This window comes from Sapajus apella, unplaced genomic scaffold (assembly GCF_009761245.1).
Source record: "Sapajus apella isolate SASKATOON/1434 unplaced genomic scaffold, GSC_monkey_1.0 scaffold184, whole genome shotgun sequence".
Lineage (NCBI taxonomy): Eukaryota > Metazoa > Chordata > Mammalia > Primates > Cebidae > Sapajus > Sapajus apella.
In genome coordinates, this window is record NW_022437124.1 from 831498 (window position 1) to 855336 (window position 23839).

Here is a 23839-nt window from a genome sequence, read left to right on the forward strand (position 1 = left end):
GTGCCGGCAGAAAATGGAATGGTTTTAATTGAGAAGCATGAGGAGGACTTCTATTTCTTAATTGGAATTTGTAAGCAAACTTCAAAAGAACGTGTTTCAGCTTCTTGTTGTTTTAAAAATTATAATACTGTCCATTGTATGTTTTGCATAACTTTAAATCTTCTTTTAGTCAATTTGTATTTTTTTTTTTTTTTGAGGTGGGGGTCTTGCAGTGTTTCCCAGGCTGGCCTTGAACTCCTGGCCTCCTAAGAAGCTAGGGCTACAGGCGTGTGGTATAGTCAAATTGTTTTCCAGAAGTGTTAGCTGCTTGAGATTTTAGGCAGATTGGAAGTTGTTGATCACTTCTTTTCTTCAAAGTATAAAATGGAATAATTGCTGGAATGAGATGTCAGTGTTTTTTATTCTAGACACTGTGAAACATGACTAATGATGTTAGGAATACTTGAGTCAGCATGTGAAAAGGAAAAGGCAATGAGTTGTTTCTGCTCAGTGATCAGAGCCAATTAAGCAGGGGAAGGCAAGCTAATGCTGGTGTGGGCCACAGCAGTGTTCTGTCTGCCTTGTGTGTGTAGGACTCATAATAATTACAAGAGACATGCAATATCAGCAGAATGCAGTTTAGGAATGAAGAATCAGGAGACACTGAGTTTCCTGCCTAGGAAAATTTTCCGTGTGAGACCAGCCACTGGTGTTGAACTATGTGCTAGGAAACATTTTACTCCGTTGTTATACGTTATGAACCAATCATCTGTTTACGATTTTTCTGGTGGCAGTTGCCTAGATTAAGGAAAAAAAAAAAAACCAGACTTTAAAACATTGCAAAAGTAAAGTATCGCAAAAATAATGATACTTTCCCAGATGCACTATGAACTTCATTGTCAAATTCGTTATGATTAGGCAGGTCACTGCCCTTGTACATGTGCTTTTGAGATGTCATTCTTTGGTGCTATAATGATCGATACTGCTAATACATGTAAGTAAATTTGTTGCCAAGCTTCCCTTAAGCCTCAGGAATATGGCTATTTTTGACATTACCTGGCAATTTTTTAAAAATAAATTTTTCTAGACATATGTACACTCACATATATTAATACATACACACACACACACATTTTTGAGACGGGGTCTCTGTTGCCCAGGCTGGAGGGCAGTGGCACAGTCTTGGCTCATTGCAGCCTCCACCTCTTGGGCTCAAGTGATCCTCCCACCTCAGCCTCCCAAGTAGCAGCAGCTACAGGCACATGTCACAAAGCCAGGCTATTTTTGCATTTTTTGTAGAGATGGGAATTTGCCACGTTGCCCAGGCTGGTTTCCAACTTCTGGGCTCAAGCAATCCGCCTGCCTCAGCCTCCCAAAGTGGTGGGATTACAGGCTTGAGTCACTGCACGCTGCCTAGATTTTTTATATATGTTTTAAAAACCTAGGCAACTCTTTAAAAAGCCACACTTTTTAAAAATGTCTTTTTAAAAATGTTTATTTATTTATTTTTTTGCAACAAAGTTGCTCTGTTAGCCCAGGCTGGAGCACAGAGCTATGACCTGTTCACTGCATCCTCTTCCTCCTGGGTTCAAGTGATTCTCTTGCCTCAGCCTCCCCAGTAGCTGGGATTACAGGTGTGCACCACTGCCTGTGATCAGCCTGGCTAATTTTTGTATTTTTAGTAGAGACAGGGTTTTACCATGTTGGTCAAGCTGGTCTTCACCTCCTGATTTCAAGGTCTTCCAAAGTGCTAGAATTACAGATGTGAGCCACTGTGCCTAGCCACTTTCTGGCTTTTAATATTTGTGTGCTATTAAGCTTGATTTGATTTGAAAGCTAAAATAAATTGAATGCTCTACTTCGTAAGAGGTAGTTAATTTAAAGGTAGCTGTTTGTACTCTACAAGAAGTATTATTTTTCAATAATGTTTGCTAATTATTCACAGATATTTCACTAATCCACTAATGTCGTCATCATAGCGTAACTGGCTGGGTGGGGCATTTTCCATAGGACATTGTTCTATACATGTCGTCTTTCCAGGAAACGTTGATAATTACACTGCTATACTTGGATGTGGAACCCAACCTGGATAGTCAAAGGTAAAAGGCTACTGGGCTGTCTATCCTAGGACAGGGGGTGATGGTGTATGGGCTAGACAATAGTGACAGGAGCCCTAAGGATCTTCTGAGGTTGAGTCTCAGGCTTCTTCTCTTTTCTTTCTGTCACAGTTGTGTCAATGGTATGGAGATCTTGCAGAAGATGCTGGGTTGAGGTTGGTCTGGAATTTGACCTTGCTCTTCAGTGGCCTTGTCAGCAATCATTACAGAGTTAGTGTTCCGTGTGATAGCCACTAGCCACATGTGGCTGTTTAAATTTAATAAATTAATGACAGTGAGATACATTAAAATACTATGTAAGTTACAGATTCCTTAGTTGCACTAGCTGTATCAGCAGGGCTTAATACACTGCATATGGCTAGTGGTGACTGTAGTAGGTCCCATGTTCCCTCGGACACTGACATCTGTTGAGGTGCGATGGCTTGTCCAAGGTCACATGGCTAGTCAGTGCAAATCAAGCGTTTGGACCAGTTGAGCAGTTACTCTTTTACGTCATGTAGGCTTTCAGTTTTGGGTGTTACATCTTGAACTAAAAATGTGTTCCTGGCAGGCCACATTGTTCCAAACTGTGAGAAACTCAGCGACAGAGTTAGAAATTAGTTATTACTACATAATTTTAGTTTTACAAATATCTGTGATTCATCTTAGGGTGGCTTTTTTGTGTGTGTCTGCATGTGCGCATGTGTGTGTGTGTGTGTATCACATGTGGTGTGGTGGGCCTTTGCCACCTGTGCCATACATTGCTAACCTGGTATGTATGATGCCTACCTCATAGATATATATGGGATTTAGAAAATGCAGGTTATTGCAGTTGGACAGGACTTTTGAAGGTATCTAGTTTACCTTGAATGTATATATAATGCTCCTGGCAAGGCTGTTGATGGTGAGGGCTGTGCCTTATAAAAAAGTTCACTTCTTTCCACAACTTCAAATTGAGCATTTTCTTTATATCAAGCAAAAATGTTTCTTCCTATAATTTCTACACATTGTTCCCAGTTGGCTCACAGGAAAACGTTTATTCACTCTGACATATGCAGCCCTGCCAACATTTGAAGACTGTTTTCCTGTCATTCTTACATCTTTTCTCCTGTAAGAGAAGCAGACGTAGTTCTGTCAGCTTTTCCTTGTGCGACATGTTTTGCAAACTGCTCACCACCCTGCTTGCTTCTACCTGGACTGACTCCAGGGCATGGCTCAGATCTGTGTAATTTTCATGTGAATGGATGTCATGCTAGATACATTTGGAAAATCTGAATAAGTCTTTCTTGAGGGAAAAAATGGCTACCAGTATCCACATGTAGGAAATACAGTGATTTAATTTTCTTTGGTAAGAGAAATTGTAGTTGTCTGTAATCAATATGTTATTTTTATAATCAGAAACTATTATATACCACTTTAATAAAAGTAATGTTCCTCTCTGTAATCACAATTTGGTTAGAGTTTGGGCCTAGTGGATGGGAAAAAAAACCACAACGTTTCTTATCTCCCTCCCTCCATTTTTCCCTCCCTCATTCCTTCCATGGAGCAATCTTTGTGGGCCTGTTCTATGTCAATAACTATGGCACTGGGGCCACAATGATGAAGAAGAGGGTGGTTTCTTCCACGGTGAGAGGCGCGAAATGATGCTAATTATTCTGGCAGTGGGAACGCTGCAGTAGAACTCTGTTCAGATCTCCGCAGTAACTTAGAATTGCATGATCCTCAGTAGGTCTTTCATTCTTTTCTTGTTTTTGAACTTCTGAAATGGCAGTGATACTTGGAATAGCTTCCTTAGATTGTTGTAAGACAGAAACAAAATGATAGGTGAGATTTCTATAAAGGTCATGGTTAGGTTGTACATAGTGGCTCATCCCTCTAATCCCAGCACTTGGGGACGATGAAGCGGGATGATCACTTGAAGCCAGGAGTTTGAGACCAATTTTGGCAATATAACAAGACCTACTCTACAAATTTTTTAATTTTTTAAATTAGCTGGGTGTGGTGTAGTCCTAGCTACTTGAGAAGCTGAGGCAGGAGAATCGCTTGAACCCATGAGTTGGAGGCCACAGTGAGCTGTGACTGAACCATGCACTCCAGCCTGGGCAACAGAGTGAAACCCCGTCTCTTAAAAGGAAAAAAAACACATCATGGTTATTGTTGCTATTGTTACTGATGAATAATACTTTTGTGGGGAGGTAGTGTGGCTGATCTTCCATGCTCAGTTCCCTTTTCTTTTTCACCTATTTCTCTCCTTTGTGCATTTTTTTTGCCATTTTCTTATGAAATTTTTCTAACACACAGAAAAGTTGAAAGAGTATTAGAGTGAGCACCCACATACCACCGCCTAGTTGCCACCATTTACATTTTACTTGCCTTACACATATCTGTTCATGTCTCAGTCATTGTCCACTGTTTACAAATTTGTATTTACAGAGAAAGATGCAAGGTAGTTATTTACTCTGGGAAATGGAGCCCTTCCCACTATGGGTGTATTCATCTTCTCAGCGGTGATGATGGTAGTTGTGACGGTAACACAGTAGCCAGCACAAAGCAGCACACTGTTAACTCAATCTTCGTAAGAACACTAGAAGACAAGTGCTAAAATTAATTTCTATTTTACAGAAGCTGAGACTGAGGCACAGAGAGGTTAAATCATCTACTCAATATCACATAGTTCGTGAGGGGCTAAGTCAGAAATCTGGTAATCACTTGAGTAAGCCTCGTTTGTTTGCTTTTAATCTGTAAAATCAATGAAAAAAAAAAAAGACACCATTTAGGAATAGGAAACATAACCACTGCAGCTGTGTGTGATTCAGGTTGGTTTAATGACTACTCTGCGGCACTTGTACCAAGTGCTGGGTTTGTGCAGGTGGTTGAGTCAGGGTCTCTCCTCTTAAGCCAGTCTAATGGACAGAGCCACTATGAGTTGCTAGATTGATGTTTTGACATAAATAACCTTACAGGAATTATTAGAAACGAAGGGTTTCAGTAAAGGAGAGTTACCTATCGAATTTTACTTTAAAGAAACCCTTAAAATATATTCTGATTAATGGTAACTCTTAGATTATTTATGGCAAGGCATATCTAATTACATTTCACAAGGCACTTTAAAAAATATTGTCCCTTCAATTTTTTTCATCTTTATTTCTCTCCATGATTTTGTCTAAATTTACCAGCACATCACACACAAAAAAAGAGACAATTAAAACCCTATTGGGGACTAGGAGCTCACTGAATTGGCCTGCATCACTCTGAGCTCGGACATATTTCTGTGCGTTGCTGTCCCTAAGCCTGTGTGCTGTAAGAATATGCGTTGTTGGGACGCGGTGCAAGGAGAGGCGTCCTGGAGAGGATGTAGAGGATGCGGAAGCAAGTGACTGCTGTGGCATCGTTCATCAGCGTAGGTTGAGTGATGGCGTAAATGAAGCATCTTCTGTTACAAATGCTTGACACCGCTGCCTAAGCATTGCCAGTGACTCTTGGCGTTCCTCTAAAGTTGCTGTTATAAATGACAATTTTACACAGATGATGGAGGAAATGAGAAAACTGCATTTGTCTCCCTGTTGAGGTAAGACATAAGCAAGTGGAAAGGTGGTTTCCAGCTGGGGGATGGAGCCTGTTGTTCATGCTGTTGTGTGTTGACTTGTCCACCTGGATGGCTCCTGGGATCGTGGGGGTCCTTGTGGCTTCTATATGTCATGGATTCTGCATGTCTTGCCTCCTCCCGGTCTTTTCGGCACTGTGGTTATTTCTCTACTGCCACTGCAGGGTGGCTCTCAAGCTTTCCCTTATTTGAAATTCATCCCCTTCAGGTCATGTGGACTCTGTGTGAAAAAGCTGAGCAGGTTTATTCTGACAGCACTGCCCGGAGGGCTTGCCCTATTTCTTTCCAGGAAAATTTAAAATTATTCTGCCTTTTTTTTTTTTAAGACTGTCTATTCCATAATTTCATAAGCCACAATGTTATAAATACATCTAAATTTAATAGTAGTATTATAACATTGCTTTCAAAATTTCTCACTGGGTCAGAGAATTGTAGAGCTGAAAGAGACCTTCACCAGAGCAAACCCATCCTGCGAAAATAAATTTCATGTTTTAATCTTAAGGTAGTTTCATAAATCATGGTGACTTCGTTTGTTTTTTCGTATTAATAACCTTTTCTGTCAGCAGAAAAGTACACTTTTCTACAATTTCTTTTTCTACAATGGAAGTTGTGGCTGAAGCTGCTAAATGAAGTATGTTTTCACACGCACGTTTCCACTGGTTATCTGAGTACATTTTTCTACTTCTAAAAATGCCACGGAATAATAATGGAGCCACAGCGTCCTTAGAGATGAGCGTTTTCACTCCGTGCAGAGATGCAGAAACGGGGTCAGAGAAGACAAGGGGTTCACCCAGCACTGAATGGCTGTTTAAAGGCAGAGTGAGGTTGAGAACTTGTCTTCTGATTGCCCATTCAGTGTCCTACGTAACACATGGGGCCATTTATTTTAAGCCATCTTGTCCCCAGCTGATTAAGAATTTTCATGTGCAACCTAGCTCATGAGAGCTGCGTCACGGAGGTTGCAGTTCAGCAAACACGTGTTGAAGGGGGTATACCAAGAGGAAGATGATTAAGACATTGTCCTGCCCTCAGGGGGCTAACACACCAGAAAAGTGTTTGCAGACACATTTACAGTTAAGTACAGCAAAGAACTAAGCATTCTTAAAGTTCCTTCTAGCTCAGTCATTTGAATTTCTTTTCCCAAAAAAACCTTTATTTCCCCAACTCCACAAAAACAAGTCCCTCTTGGTTAAATCCTCATACAAAGTGAAGTACTGGTGTCTACCAAGAGGGCCTTGCAGGCTGATAGGCTAATTGTGGTCCAAATCCCATTTCAAGAGGGCGTCTTCAAGCAGGTGGTCAGAATTAAAAAAACATTTTTCTTTTGAAGACAGAGCCTCGCACTGTCGTCTGGGCTGGAGTGCAGTGGCATAATCTCGGCTCACTGCAGCCTCCACTTCCCGAGTTCAAGTGATTCTCCTGCCTCAGCCTCCTGAGTAGCTGGGATTACAGGCACACACTACCATGCCCGACTAGTTTTTTGTATTTTTAGTAGAGGCAGGGTTTCACTATGTTGGCCAGACTGGTCTCAAACTCCTGACTTCGTGATCCACCCGCCACATCCTCCGAAAGTGCTGGGATTACAGGTGCGAGCCACTGCACCCAGCAGAATAAAAATCTTGATTGCTTTGGTAAATGGCAGCAAGTAGACCATGGGGACAAGCAGTCAATAGGAATGAGGACACGTGGTGCATGGGCTGGGGCGGATAGGGCGTCTGAAGAGGTAGAGGGGAAGCAATGAAAGTTGTTGTCATAGCCGCCAAACAAAGGGTGTTTGTACGTGCAGTTTTTCCACCGGTAATCTAAGGAACCTGCCGTCACAGTGTCTGTGAAGAGACCATTATTTGACACATGAGGGTTTTCAATCAAGAGAACAGCATAGTATTCACGGGGCTGTTTAGGGAAGTGCTGTTATCTGGATGAAGGATGGTGGTGTCTGGATTAACTCTAGTATAGTTTCTAGTATAGCTAAACAAAGGATGTTTTTACATGCACTTGGGACATCATCTTTTTTTCACTAAGCATTCATGGGGATTCCTTCACTCAGCTTAGTTTTCTCGGAGAATCCATGACATGTGAAATCTTAATTTTAGACATCTAAAATTAGGCAAATAAGCCTTTTAACCTATAGATGTAAAATACATTTAGGTTTTTCTATTTTTACTGAAATAACGCCCACCCTCTGTGTTGATGTGTGTGTGTGTGTGTGTGTGTGTGTGTGTGTGCGTGCAGCAAGAGGAGATGGTCACATCTTTTCTGGATCATTTAATATTGATGTTATTTAGTGCAAATTTGAAGGTTTTAAGAATATTAGAGGGGAAAAGATTACATGTTCTAAACAATTAGAAAAGGGGCCATGTCTCTGAATGTTGGATTACTGCAAAAGGAAGCAGCTGGGTAAAGAACTATTTAAAAATTAATGAAAAAGATAATTGTAATTTTTTTCTGATATGGGTGGAATTTTCACTTCCTGTAGTGAGCGAAACCCAGTGATATCATGACTAGGACCTCTCCCACCAAGAGCTCTCAACTAGGGATAATTCATTTGTTTGTGTTGAGAATTCACAACTATGATAAGCCTCTTTGATGACCAGTGGCAAAGGAACATCATCAGTCATGAAAACTCACAAATAGAGAAATCAGCAAGTATATTAAAATAAAGCATATTTATCTTCTCCCCCAAAGGCCTCACACACAGATGTGTCATGAGTGCCCTTGATTCTAGTTAATCCCTTTCTCTGTGCAAAGTGCTTTCGGTGACAAATCAGTGTGGGTTTCAATTACCAACCATCCTGTTAGTCGGTGGGAAGAAGTTTGCTTTTCAAAGCTTGATGTTAGCAAGTCCAGTTTATGTGAAATCATATGCAGAGGACACAGGCTGGCTGTATTCTGGTTATGGGAGTAGAAGATATCGCTCAGATGACTGTCTTCTTTGTACCAGACACTGTGCTGCCTTAAGCGGGGCATGAACAAGCCCTTCCAGAGGCATGCAAATTACTGCTCCCCATGAGAAGACTTTTATGAGTAAATAATCTAACTGAGGTTATGAGTGAGTCCCAAGAGCTGGTCTAGGGTATTGATGAGAAGCATTAACACGGAGAGGCTCACCTCATGGGGTGCTACAGGAAATTTGGCTTTTGAAACTTATAATTGAGGGTTCAAATTCTAACTCTTACCAATGTGTTGGGACAAGTTAAATTACTATAAACCTCTCTTAAGTCTTGGTTTCCTTATCTGTTAACAAGAGAATCATGGTACGTTTCTCACAGGGTTAAGTGTGATAAGGTAAGTGCCTTGCCACTCCTGGTTTACAGCAGATTTCAAAAACATCCCCCTTCATTTATTCCCTGCTCACGGATGGCTCAGAAAAGGAAGAGCTATTATGAACTGATGTGTAGGGAGAAGACATCTATCTGGAAGGATACATTTTGATAGTTGTAAGTGATCTAGAATAAATAGCCAATGTTTGTGGTTAGAAAAAGGCCTTAGGCCCCTGGTTTTGCAGGTATAATACAGGTGGTAGGGGCTGCACAGCTGCTAGGACAGTCATTTCAAGCTGTGTCTGCCCAGGATCCTGGACTTCCCATTGTCTGGCTCTGCCAGAATGCGGTTATCTACCTGCCCAGGTGAGGATGGAACCCTTGCATTAGAGAAGACTCTCAACAGCCATGGTCTCTTTGACTGGGGAAGCTAATAGGAGACCCAAAAAAAGTCTGTTGCAGATGGTTGTATGTTTGGTGACTGGATATGAGGCAGATTTCTGGAAATGGTTATAAATTGATTAAGTTTTACAAAAATATTAGAGGCATTGAAACCATATATCAAACTAAACCTTAAGGCATTCAGAAAATGTAACAGGCTGACTTCTAAGAAGTAAAAAATGCAAGTTTTACTTAACTTGCTGAATTCAAAAATGACAGTAATGAATGTGGAGGGATGATTTGGATAGAACCTGTTCTGTGTGGGGCCTTCATGTAATCGCTAGAGAACGTGTACATCAAATTATGCCTGGAAGAAATTTTGTTGCCAATTTCAGTTGATTTACTGATATGTTAAGGGAATTAAAATATTTAGCTTGGGCTTTCAGAGAGCTGTTACTACTGTTTGAACTGTGGCTGTTATTTTAATTATCGTTAGATAACTACTATCTATTGAGCTGTTGTTAGCTAGACTCTGTGCTAAAAAGTTTTTACATACATCCTCATATTTAATCTTCACGACACTTAGGAGGTTGATACTGTATTGTGTGTGTTTACAGCCACGGGTAAGGTATAGGGGACCTGATAATTCGCCCCAAATCACACAGCTAGGAAACAGTGGAGCGGGTCCAGGCGTTTCTGTCTTGAGAAGTGCTGTACCAGCCACCTTACGATTACATCTGCAGGAATTATCTGACTTGCAGAATCCATGTAGTACATCTGTGCAGCTTCCATTTCTGTCCTTAGCCTGAATTCCTGTTTTTAGTTCTCTATCTTTACCTTAAAATCTGCATGTAAATCATGCTAACCTAGCACAAACCATGGTGCACCCACTTGGCGTTTTCAGGGAAAAGGGGTAAGGCCTGTAAAGGAGAGTCCACACCCCGTGCTGGGTCTCTCCATGCCCATTCTGACTGCTTTATCTTCTGTGCTTTAGATGAATGCGCATCTTCCTGGATGCTTATCCTTCCTGTATGATTTGGAAGAATTAGAATCCGTCTTCCCACCATGAGTTTCCCAGGGAATTAGAGGGACTTTTAAAGCATAATGATGGAATTTTTACTAATCACCTTTTGTTGTAAAATGCTGTAGAGATAAGAAATAAATAGATTATATCTGTCCCCCCACCTGCTGTGCTTAATTGCAATGGCCAAAATAATGTTCAGAATTAACACTGGGAATTTTTTGAATTCATATCCCAAAGCTCCTTTAAAAACTTAGAACTTGGGGAACTAAAACAAAGTCACTTTTGAAGAAATGGGTTTTTCTCTAATAGTGGCCGTTAGAATGATTTCCCAAGTGATGTCACACAGCTGGCGGCCTTCTTTGGGCAGGTAGCCTATAGCGGAGGGAAGTCTGCCTTTCTCTGTGTTAGCACTTGGAGAACCTTTGCCCCTAGAATCGTCACTGTCATGAAACATACATGAAGCATCTGCCTGTTGTTTGAATGTCTCCTCTCATTAAGGGGAACTGTCAGTTCATACTTGCCCATTCTTGTTGAGGGGACCAGGCTAACCAAGCCACCCTTAAGAAATCTTTCTAAATTCCAAGCAGCAAAAGAATTTTGAAAAAATTTTAAATAGCTAACATACTTATTTTAGTTGAGATTTGTGATATGGCTCTAGTTTTATGGTTTTTCTACACATCGTATGGTACTTTTATCTCCATATAGAATATATTCAGTATATTTATGCTTATTTCACAGGAACTAACATTCATACAGTTTTGAATTATTTTAACAGTTTACGTTTGTTTCACCTTTGCTTTTATAACGTTGTCATGTCTCAGCTCTTAATAATGTTGTTCAGGGATTGCTAATTTTAATATCCCCCATGGAAGAAATGTTTTATATGTATAATACATACAATGTATATGTATATATACATACATACATAGGCATAACAGGTATGTGTGTATAGACACACACATATAAAATGTGTATATGACATTGTGTGTGCATATATATTGGAGTAAAAAGCAAAGACAGCTCCTGTGTTTGCTTATATGAGACATGGGAACTCAAGCTCACTTGCTTATAAAGTGAACAAAATTATGCAAGCGTTACAGTCTTCCTGGGACTCAGTTTCCTACTTCTCAGAGAAGGAGTTTAACTGATGAATTCAAGGATAAACTCTAAACTCATTGAATTGCCCTATTAATCTCTTGGGTCATGCAATTCAGTGATATGACTAGGGTTAGCCTGAGCGTTTCAAAGGAAGATTAATGAAAGCTCATTCTCCAGCTGTTGGGTTAGGAGATTATTCACAAATGTTGCCCTGTCATTTGAATGTGGTAGGGTTTGCTGAGGAATAAATGAACCCCATTATACTGACTGTCACCTCACTAATCGATCCTAACTAAAGCCCTCATCCTCTTCACCTTCCGGCTGTGTAGCCAGCAACTTGCCAGACCTCAGGGACGTTGGTGGGACATGTGGAAGGTCTGAGACAGAGGGCCAGCAGGACAGACTGCCATCAACTCTGTTTGTTCCTCAGTCTGCATTTCTCAGACCTGGCTCTCAGCCTACTGAATTTGACAATCAAGGATTTGCATGTAGGTTTTTTCTCATTTTTCAATTAATTTCCCTTTTTATACCTTCCTAATTTCTCCTCTTCTTTTCTGACTAAGCGATATATTTATACTGTGAAACTGACTGTCATTAATCTTTTTCTGCCTTGATTTCCTCAACTGAAAAATGGTGATCCTAACACCCGCCCTTTCATTCATGGTGATCTTGGGAGAAAAAAAAAAGAGATAATTGATGTTAGAGAGTGCTTTGAACTTAGAGCAGGGGTGTAGTTCAATTATAATAAGGCTCTTCTATCTTTATGTTTATGTGACATTTAAAATGTTAGCATTGAATACACATTAAGGAAGAAAATCCCATTTTGAATGACAGTGTTAGAATGACGGCTTGTAAGATACTGGAATTGCTTGCAAAAAACAAGAAAATGTATTCAAAAACTGTAAAGACCAAGCCAGCTACTGTTTCTTTTCTCAAAGAATATATGCAGGAATAGGAGAGTCAGGTGATAACTCTAGGGCATAGGTTTTCTCTGGTACTTACACGAAGATACATATTGTCTCCAATTTAGAAGTGAGGCGTCTGCAGTTTAGAAGCGGAGGCCTCAAGATTTCAAGCAGCCTGCCTAATCCCTCTCAGCTCACAAAATGGCAAAGCTGAGATTTCTCCTGAAGTGTGTCTGACTCTAAAGCTCATGTTCTTGTTGTCTTACCAGCTGTGTCACCCTCATCTGTAGCCTCATGGTGGATCCTGCTTACAGGTGCATAGGGTGCTTATGCTAGTGTTTATCAAACTTTCAAAACCCGGACCCAGAGTAAGACATGCATCTTATTTTGATCTCAAGAAGTGTGCACACACATTTGTTTGTGAGTGCCATGTGCATTGCATACTGACGTCACTCAGACAAGTTTTATAAAGTTTCTTTTTTCTACTCGCTGTGCCTTGACTTTCTTTTCCTTTTCACGTTAGTCTGTTATATTCTCATTAAATGCCAACGAACTGATTTAACCACCCACCAATGGGTTGTACCCCTCGTTTGAAAAGCACTGCTCTAAATTATATGCCTACCTTAATTTCTTGATATGATTCCTCCAGATCTTCTATTCTCCTTCTTTCCTTATTTTTTAATCTCTGAATTTAATGAAGACTGTCTCTCTGAGTATTTATGTAATGGTATTAGCTCTAAATCAGCCTCCCCCCCACCCTGTCATATGCCAACCACCTTGCTGCAAGGTGGGAAACTATAACTTTGCTCTGGAAGAAGGAAAGAATATGTGTATTTTTTCATTGGACGAACATGCTAATACAACGAGGGAGGGAGGAAGAAGTGACATTTGTGTTTCCTTGCCTTGAGAAGATGATAAGGTAAGGCGGGGAAGCACAGACAAGTTGAAATGACGTAGGTTGGGGAGGGACTGCAGCAAGTGACTTACAGTGAAAGAAAAGTGAAACTGCTTTCTGGTTCCAACTCTGCCATTTAGAAATGTCGGCTCCCTTCTTGTGCCAGGTATTTGTATTCTGCATATATCATCTCAGGTGAGGACACAGAGGCATGGGAGGCCAAGTTTCCTGTCCAAGGTTGTTGCGTGGCTGGTAGTGAGTGGTCCCGTGGGAATTCAGACCCAGCCGCGCTGGAGCCAGTGCTTATTGGCACTAGGCCATAGCTACCACTGGTCTCAGCTTTTGAGCAATTCCATGTGGTCTTTATTGGGTGCCAGGCCCGGGAAGGGGACTTTTGCCCCCTAGGTTTTGGACCTTGAGAGAGATCATGCTAGGCTGTAAGATGGGAGTCAGTCATTCCTCAAGGGCAGCCAGAGGAACTCCTTATTAGTCCCTGCTTCTCCCATCTGTAGAGTTGACTTGGTTCCTGTCTCTATTGAGCTCTGGGTGTTCTTTTGATTATAAGAACTCCATTTCCTTTGAGTAAATTTATTTTTGCTTAAAATTCTGTGGCTTGAAACCAATAATGAGCCCTAATAGGCACAGAGTAACAATTTAACTCTTCCTGATCTGTTTCCTCATCTGTAAAATACAGGAAAAGGGCACACACATCCCCTGATTCCTCTGAGCTCTCTCATCTTTAGCTAGAATTGGATTCTAGCGATTTTCAAATGGATGTGTTCTCAAAGAGGCTGGCTGACCCTGTGTTGGTGAGGCAGAAGTTTTAATAATTAATTAGGTTAATATGAACTGTATAGTTATAGTTTTTCTGTACTCCCTGAATAACTGTGATTCTGTTATTTGTGAATTTATTTAAAACATGAATATGACAGTGATGACCAGATGAGGTCTCTTAACCACACATGCCCGATGCAGACCTGTGAGTCCCTTGGTCTCTGCTCACCCAATAGTTGCAGGCCTGGGTAGGAGTTCTGTCACATGTGAATTCCTTAACACAAAACCCTCGTGGACCCTGTGGGCCTGGAGCTTGGGCCTCATGCTAAGAATTATCATCCTGTGCCCATTCATGTTGGTGTGTCACTGCCAAAGTGCTGTCATTAAAGAAGATGTGTCGTTACTCTGACTTTGAGATACTTTGTTCTAACAGCATCACTATGGGAGATTCCAGACTTCTGTATCAGCTGGTGCTTTGAAAAGAGGATCTGATATGTACTGGCCCCTGTGCTCTCCTATGGGGAAACTTAGATGTGTTTGTTTTATGCTTTGATAACACCTCACAGCTTGCAATAGTGGGATTTTGGGAAGAACGAAGTGACCTTGTCTGGCATGCTGTATGTAAACATTCCATTCTACATAATGTGAAAAGAAATGAATTAGATGAAAAGAAATGAATTTGCACAGGTGTTAGAGAACATGGATTTCCTATCAAACCAGACATCCGAATAGAAAACCAAACTCAGCAACTTCTTGCTCCCCTGTAGAAGGAGCATCTGTTGGTCCAGGGAGTAGAGTCCTAAGGGGGAATTAATTCCTGTCAGCAGATATTTACTGAGGACTTGCCATTCCTAGAAGTCCACACAAATGGAAGAGTGGGAAGCAGAATCCCAGAGTTGGCCGAAGTCATGGACTCAGAGTGTAGGGAGGTAACTTTGAGACCTATTCCAACACAACCTCTTATTTTAAATTTGGGTAAAGTAAGGTCTACAGAAACTGTACCTTGTTCATGGTTAGGCCCCTTGGCTAACTTGAGGCCAGACTCAGGCTAAATCTGGATACCTCTCTTCTTGTTCTAATACCATTATGGACATAAAATTGTATTATGATATTAAAATATAAGTAACAGTAACAGACACCGTACAGCACTTCTCAGGTGCCAGCAGTCTTCTTAGCACTGTAGGCATATTAACTCTTTTAACCCTCATCATTCCACGAAGTTTAGGTTATATTTCTCTCGTTTTTAAAGAGAAGAGGGCCTGGTATGGTGGCTTGATGGCTCATGCCTGTAATCCCAGTCCTACAGGAGGCCGAGCTGGGAGGATTGCTTAAGGCTACAATTTTGGGACCAGCCTGGGCAACATAGCAATACCCTATCCTGTAAAAAATTAAAAACCAGCTGGGCATGGTGGCACATGCTTGTAGTCCCAGCTACTCAGGAGGCTGAGGCCAGAGGATTACTTGAGCCCAAGAGGTTGAGGCTCCGGTGAGCCCTGATCATTCCACTGTACTCTAGCCTGGGTGACAGAGTGAGACCCTGTATCTTAAAGAAAAAAAAGGAGGAAATTGAGGCACAGAAAAGTTTAGTAATTTGCTTTGAGCCACATATCTATTAAATAGTAAAGCATGGTTTCAAACCCAGGTAGTTTAATTCCACAATTTGTTCTCTAAACCACTAGACCAGGGGTCAACAACAATATCTTGGGCTTTGTGAGCCGTAAAACTGCTGTATGAAGGCAGCCAGAGACAGTACATTACACAAAGAGGTATGGTCGTGTACCAGCAAAACGATATCAGAAATACTTCCGCAGGGCGGGGGTGGGGGACGGTGGGTAGTGGGAAGAGGCTGGGTTTGCCTTTTAAGCTGTAGTTTGCAAACCATACACTAGACCTTACCAGGGCACATCCATTAATGACAAGGTGTCCCATAGCTGGCCATGAAGAGTGAAGCCCTAATTCATTCACTCATTCATTCATTCATTCATTCATTTGATGGAGTTTCACTCTTGTTGCCCAGACTGGAATTCAGTGGCACAATCTTGGCTCACTGCAACCTCCACCTCACGAGTTCAATTGATTCTCTTGCCTCATCCTCCCAAGCAGCTGGGATTACAGGCATGCGCAACCACACCTGACTAATTTTGTATTTTTAGTAGAGATGGGGTTTCTCCATGTTGATCAGGCTGGTCTCGAACTCCCGACATCAGGTGATTCGCCTGCCTTGGCCTCCTAAAGTGCTGGGGTTACAGGCGTGAGCCACCGCACCTGGCTGAAGCTCTAATTTTAAAAAGGAATTGAAGTCAGGAATTACATTAAAATGTGGTACTTTTTGGTGTTCCTTTTGGGTGAACTGTCTTCCTGCCAGAAAGGATGGTGTTCATCATAGCTGAGTCTGGTGTTAGGCTCAGAGCTAGGAGAGAGGTTTTATTCTCTTCAGTTTTCTGGGTGACCTTGTATAAGTCCCTTATCATCTGCCACTTACAGCTCTCTGCAGTGGTGATAACAAACTCATCACCTGCCCTTCTCCCTCACCTAGGTCTGTGTCTTGGATTAATGAGGTTTTATCTGTAATGCACTTAGAGCTGGGAGTTTGGAAGGGGAAAGAATTAAGAGTGGGGAATGACGGCATTCATCATTTAGTTTGCTTGCGAATTAGAGAGTAATTCAGGGGTACAAGACCATTTGTTGAATGTTGGGCACATAGAGCCCAATTTTAAGGAAAAGTCACTCCTGGTAATCTGCATGAGAGAATGTGGATTTAGAGAGCATCACTTGATGGAGTGCCTGTGCTGCAGTAAGCTTTAGGCAATGAAGTTATTTTAGATGGTAAAACAACTATTTATTTCAGTTTCTAATAAGTGTGCAATGAGCAGATTCTATAGTTGACCTCCATATCACCTCCATAAGAAAATGTAGTCTTCTCTGCTAAATTGTGAATCTTAACAGTAAGGAGGACTTTCGTAAATGTTTCTAAGTGAAATTGTAAAGTTAAAAGTTGAACCAGGAAGCCTCAGAGGGAACTGGCTGTTGCTTGCATTTCAATGAAAGGGAGAGGAAATTCATTACGGAGGTTGAAAATGTGGTTTGCATGTTAAGGCTGTAGTGGAAAAATGGGCCTTCCCAGGGGAGGTGGGGGGAAGTTGTAGCTTACCCTTTGTGGTGAAGGTTCCTCTGCTAAGCACATATACTCCTTCTGATGCACGCTATTTTTTTTTTTTTTTAACTTTGCAGGAAAATTTTTCTCCTTCAAGCCCACAGATGTGTGTTAAACAGAAAATTTCAGCCTAGTTTCAGCCTAGGAAAAGTTTCAGTATCGCTGGGGTAGTGGCTAATGCCTGTAATCCTAGCACTTTGGGAGGCCAAGGCAGGCGGATCACGAGGTCGGGAGTTTGAGACCAGCCTGACCAACATGGTGAAACCCCGTCTCTACTAAAATTACAAAAAATTAGCCAGGCATGGTGGCATGCGCCTGTAATCCCAGCTACTCAGGAGGCCGAGACAAGAGAATCGCTTGAACCTGGGAGGCAGCGGTTGCAGTGAGCTGAGATCGCGCCATTGCACTCCAGCCTGGGCGACAGTGAGACTCTGTCTCAAAAAAAAAAAAAAAAATTCAGTATCTTTGTGGGGTTTTTTTGTTGTTCTTTTGACCAAAACAATTATTTCAAAATTCAGTGGCTGTAATCTAACTTTGCAAATCTAAATCTAAAATGCTGTTAAGTTATAAGAAGAGCTGGTATTTAGCAAAGACATGTTAGGTTCTGGGGTACAGCTGTATCTGCATTTGTATCTTATTTAATCTACACAATAGTAATAATCCTGTAGAGGAATATTCTTGTTTGATCACCTCTTGTATGAGGCACCCTTGCTAATCTGTAATTCTGTAATCTCTAACTCTTTAGAGATCAACAAAATCCTGTCAGGTTTAAGTGGGAGAGTCAGAATCTGAATGGAAGTCTTTCTGATTGCAAAATTCAAGCTAGTAGATTGACCCCCAGTCCCAGTTTTCTGGGATGCAGGATTCTCAGCCCTGAAACTGGAAAAGTCTTGTGTAAACAGAAAGAGTTGGACCCCCTACAAGCAGGGTGCCTCCTGTCCCAAGCACTGAAAAAAGATTCATTATCAGAAAACACTTTCTGGTAAGTCACAGAGGATGTGTCCTGTGCAGCTGCCCCGACCCTGCTAGAAACCACGTGTGTACACTAAAAATCCTCTGAAGATATAAATCCCAGGGCAGTTTTGGAGCCAAATAGCCTGGGAGAGTGGGTTGACTAGGGTTTCTAGTATGAATGTAGCCTCATTAATTGGCTTAGTTTGTGTTGATAAAACAAGAGTCACAGTCTGGCTGGTAACAGTAGTATTTGTAATTTTCACTCTTGCTTTAAAATGTTGCTGCCGTGTTGTGCTCACAAGTGGGTACAGTCTTAGTAAAGGCTGGGTCAGCTTTGGAAGATTTCGTCTATTCCACCTCCCATCTCCTTCCACATTTTCTGCGAACTCCCTGTGCCTCTGGAGACCTTCGCTGACCACCGGAAATGGGGACCATCCTGCACAAAGCTTCCGTGGCTTAGCAGTCTTCCTCCAAAGCCTGGGCTCCCTTATGGATGTGTTTCTTTTCAGACAAATGACTTTGATCTGCATCCAACTTCTGAAGAACACTGTGTACTTCCACTGCCTGTAAAACACCTTTAAAGAAAGGGACTTGACGCAGAGGGGTACAGATTGTGAACCCTGTTATTGCTGGGTGAAGGCAGAAATGATCATTAGATCCTTATGTAACCTATCATTACAAAATTGATCTTTACTCAAAAGGTGAGTCCATGTGACCATTCTGGTTTCTTTTTTTCCCCTTTTTATTTTTTATTTTTCTTATTTTTAGAGATGAGGTCTTGCTGTGTCACCTAGGCTGGAGTGCTCACTGTAACCTCCAACTTGGGCTCCAGACCCTCCCGCCTCAGCCTCGTGAGTAGTTGGAACTGCAGGTGCGAGCCACCACGCCCAGCTCTCCGCTTGTTTTAAATATTCTGACCCTAGTTCATACCCTGTTAGTGGCCTCTAGAAAGCTCTTGTGGTGACTGTTCTGGAGAGGGCAGGTCATCTGACCCCCCACCCCGCTGGCTGGTAGTGGGAGCGTTATTCCCTCAAGTGCAACAGTTGTCAAAGGGAGGAATGGCCAGCTGCTTCCTTGTGCTAGTTATTGCTGTTGTATTTCAGTTGTTTGGGTGCATGTTTGAGATTAGCTTTTAAGACTTATTAATTAGATTCTCACGGGGGACCTTATAATCACTTAATTACCAGTGTGCTCATTGTGTAATGATGTCAAAAAGTATGTGATTATTTTGGGTTCATATTTTGTTCAAGTTTTTCTGTGACTGTGTTACAAATGAAATACTTTTCCAGAAGGCAGTCTTTCTTCTGTGATTGGTGTCTATTGTCTTACAAAAGGAATAAATAAAATGACTAGCTCTCAATTGATTCTCATAGAGAAAAGCTGGGAATGGAGGGCAGAATGAAGGCACGGGAGGAGGGCACCAGCGGAGGGAAAGGAGATGAAGCAAGTTGGGGCGGGGTATGGGGGACACTGGCAGCAATAGCAGAGAGAGGGGTCAGAGGAGGGGTGGGGATCCAGTGAAGGGAGGCACAGATGGACTGAGCGGTAACACATAGAATCACACAGACAGATACAGAACAGAGACGAGAGAGACATTCAGACAGAGACACAGAGACTAACAGAAGATAGTCTTCTGCATAGAAAGAGACAGAAGGAGACACTCAGACCAGTAGGGATTGGTCCTTTTCCTTATGATACCCAAACATCTCTCATTGTACTGCTGGTCCTTTTACCTATTAGCTTCTTTCTGGCTGTAAAGGTCCATGACTCTTCTATGTTTCCGTGTGTGTGGGCTATTGAGGAATCTGGTTTTTGGAAAGGTGAGATTTGACAGCCAGTATAAATCATTAGGAACACCGTCTCTGGAGCCAGACCATCCAGGTTCGAGTCCCAACTCTGCCGCCTCCTTGCTGGGTGACCTGCACAAATTACAGAATCTGTATGCGCCTTTTTCTTCATCTTAACATGGGGATGATAATAGTGTTTTCCTCATAGGGTGCTGTGAGGATTAAATGTGGTAACATACCCAAACCTATTAGAACAGTGTACCCAACAAATACTAGCAGTTATAACTATGTTTGTGAGAGGATCCTGGTTCCCTTGAAGGAAAGTTCACAGAGTTAAACATGTTTTATGAATACTGAAGAGGCTACAAGTTCCTGTCTGTGGCTCTTGGCCTTGAACCTTATTGCTAATGTGAGGGGAAAGTAGAGAGTTAATAGACCGAGAGTGAGGAGTTGCAGCTTCTAGTTCCAGCTCTGCCACCAGCTAGCTGTGAGTCAATGAGTTTCTCTGGACCTGCTGTCAGGCATAAACTCAGGGTATTTTAGGTCTTTGACCATGTGATGTTGGGACCTTTCTGCATGTGAGTTTTATGATATGTTGGTTATTTTACCTGTATGCAGAGGTTTTGTGGACCTAAGCTTTTTGGAAAGATTGCGGATTGATCATACCAGTATCCTGGAAGAGAGAGAAATGTGTGTGCTGCTTTGTAAATAATAAAAAGGGCGAAATGGTGAGAATAGGGGAGTGGCTTCCTGTAGCCATGCTTGTGATCATGGCTGTCAGTATTTTTGTCTTGTTTCTTTTTCTTTTCCACTATGGGGGAGGAGCAATATTTGAAAGAGGGGTCATATCCTGGGGCTGAACTGGAGTAGAAGGTGCTAGATGCACTGTGGAGCTTAGTTCAGGGAAGGTGAGTATTTCATCCTTTAAGATGAGGCCTAAGCTTGCATCCTGTTCTCCAGGCCTCGGCAAATGGCAGTGCAGGCCGAGCCTGTCTCTCGTGCTTTTATCTCCCTTTCCAAATTCCTCGTCATTACCGGCATGCTTCTTTTGATAGTCTGCTGCCATTTATCCAGCCCTGTGTGTCTCTTGCAAGAAAATCATCTCTTGCCCTTTTGCAAAAGGCCTGCAAACTCTTCATTCCCTGAGTACTGCTGTATTAGCCAAAGATTAACCAGTGCTGATGACAGAAGAGTTCAGTTCTCCAGGGCATACTTGGATTTAAAGAGAGCATTTTAGAAACTAACTGTTGGAATGTTGAAAAAGGTACTCCGAGGTGTCTCCCAGTCATGGCTGCCCTGGGCTGTCCCTTCCTACCTTCACTGTAACTGATCTTCCAGGGGCTAGAACACAAGGAGGCAGGATTGGGTGGTAACATGTAAATGTAGCCTGGTGGTTAAGAACATCAGTTTTGGCGTTAACAAAGCTGTGAGATTTAAATTATACTCTTCTTAAGTACCTTTTATACTCTGATGCTTTTATAAATGATATCTGCTCTACTTGAAAATGACCTTGAAGTGAGTTACATTGCTGAGTCTCAGTTTACTCATTTGTAAAATGGGAGTAGTGACATCAAATATAGTTGTTGTGAGGATTAAGTATGTCACTGTACTCAAGGTGTTCACCTATTCATGGCACGCAGAAAATGCTCGACAACGGGTAGCAACGACTCAGGGACAGCTTTATGGCCTGCAGCCTGTACAGTTGCACAGGGCACATCTGACGGGGGCTGGAGCACAAGGGTCCTAGCCCTAACCTTAACCCTAACGCTGACCCTAACCCGCCAGGGGCTGGAGCACGGGGAGACACGATTGAGTAGTAACGTGTAGATATAGTGCAGTGGTTCCGGACACAGGCTTTGGCGTCAACAGGTGGATGCAGCCAGAATCTGAATGTAAGTCTTTCTGATTCCAAAATTCAAGCTAGTAGATTGACCGATAGTTCCAGTTTCACGAGATGCAGGATTCGTAGCCCTTAAACTGGAAACGTCTTGAGCAAACAGAAAGAGTTGAACACCCTACAGCAGGCTGCCATGCCTCCCGCTCCAAGCATGTGAATTCTGTTTCTCCCATAAATTGACCTTGAAGTGAGTTACATCACTTCCCTACACTGGGTTAATACCTTACTGTTACCATCTTGAAATTCTTAATCGTAGTTGAACAATGTCCCTACAAATAATGCAGCCAGTCCTGCTACTACCTGGCTACACTTGACCTCCACGCACTCATCCTGGACATACTTCGTCCCTTCCCTTTCCTTTCTCCTGCCTGTTGCTGTGTCCCATTCCCTTGCCCCCAAGGCCTTAGAAGGGTGTAAAAATAAGGATAAATTCCTCAGGAAAATCTGTGATTTGGTTCACAGCATATGGAATATTCAAAGATAGACATCATCTGTTGCCTACACTTTTATGAGACTGACACGCTGCCGTGGCATTGAGAAGGCCCTTGCTGCCTACACTTTTAGAAGTCATTTAGAAGTGCTTTCCAGAGCACACCATAAAATCAAGTCGTGAAAATGATACCAGGTAAAAACTGCTCCTGCAAATAACTGTGACGGTGGCGTTTGGGTGAAAGGTCTGGAAATGGGCTGTGTCTTTTCCTTCAACTTCCCACCTGCTCTTACCACACTCTCCCAGTGTCAGGTCACTTCTCTTTTCATCTGTCTTAAATACTTCTGGCTTGAGTTATCCGCTACAGTGATGAGATGTGATTACTGAAAGAAGGCTTTTATAGAAAATGTACTGTTGCTATTCGAAGTTTGGAGACTTGGGAAGGGCCTAAAGCAGGCCACAGGGGCATAGCCTTGATTCACTTTCTGTACCCACGTTAGCCGTTCGAGCCCTGGGTTGTGTCTGGGTAAAGCTGTTTGACAAGCCCTTTAACAACCCGAGGTCCCAGTGTTGTTGACTTTCTACACTTTTGCTCTAATCTAGCTTTCTTAAACTAGCACGTAAGCATAACTTGCTAAATACAGGCTTAGTGACAAGGAAGCTATTTGGAAAATGAAAAAACGGCAGTTCTCAGGCCTTGAGAAACCTTGGAGTTTTCTTTATTTATTTTTTTCTTCTTCCCTTTTTGAGACAAAGTCTCACTCTGTCGTCTACGCGGGAGTGCAGTGGCGCAATCTCTGCTCACCCGCGACCTCCACCTCCTGGGTCCAAGCGATTCTTCTACCTTGGCTTCCCAAGTAGCTAGGACCACAGGCGCGTGCCACCATGCCCAGCTAATTTTTTGTATTTTTAGTATAGGCGGGGTTTCTCGGTGTTAGCCAGGATGGTCTCTATTTCTTGACCTCTTGATCCGCCTACCTCTGCCTCCCAAAGTGCTGGGATTACAGGCGTGAGCCACTGCACCCAGCCCCAGAGTTTTCTTTCTTTCTTGAAAAGGCTCATGAGGCCTGCCTGAATCTCAAAGTTGCAGAGTGGAAAGTTTTGCAGTAAGCCTTGTGGATGTACGATCCTGGCTCAAGATCTGAACTTCTAGCTCAGCCCCTTTGTATTCACATAGGCCTCTGCGAGGTAAACGGAACCTATAGGCATATGGGACCCCACAGGCTGTATGTATGTTCTTAGCTGAGTGTCAAAAAGGAAATTTCCATAAATGTTCTAAGACTGAGAGAGGGACAGCTGAGAAGCAAAGTTAGGGATGAGTTTTTGGAAGCTTAGCCTCATTTCGCTCTATGCATTATTTAAATGTTAGCTACAGTACAAAGAATGGAAAGCGAGAGGGCACATGTGGGTGGTGGTTGTAATTTGGGAAGTGCAAATGAGTACTTAGTTCTTGTTTTTTTCATTGAATTAACTGTTGATATAGTGAGACTTGTGACTCTGTATTATCACAGAGGCCTGTTTTACTTAATCTGAATAAGCTGTTGGGTTTTTGGGCCGCTGACTGACTTCCCCTCTAGAGATTTCACCTGTAATTTGTTCTA

General features: G+C 42.2%; 1 protein-coding gene across 14 annotated transcripts in view; it reads left to right on the plus strand.

The window, feature by feature from the left end:
- Window positions 1–23839, plus strand: part of CARMIL1 (capping protein regulator and myosin 1 linker 1) — a 346698-nt gene that overhangs the window by 120133 nt on the left and 202726 nt on the right. The window contains exon 1 of one of the 14 annotated variants that reach the window (XM_032268655.1): window positions 11319–11930. The exons of the other annotated variants lie outside the window; for them this stretch is intronic. The gene's annotated coding sequence lies outside the window, so the exon portion shown is untranslated. Of the gene's footprint in view, window positions 1–11318; window positions 11931–23839 lie in introns of those variants that run through there. 14 annotated transcript variants of the gene reach the window in all.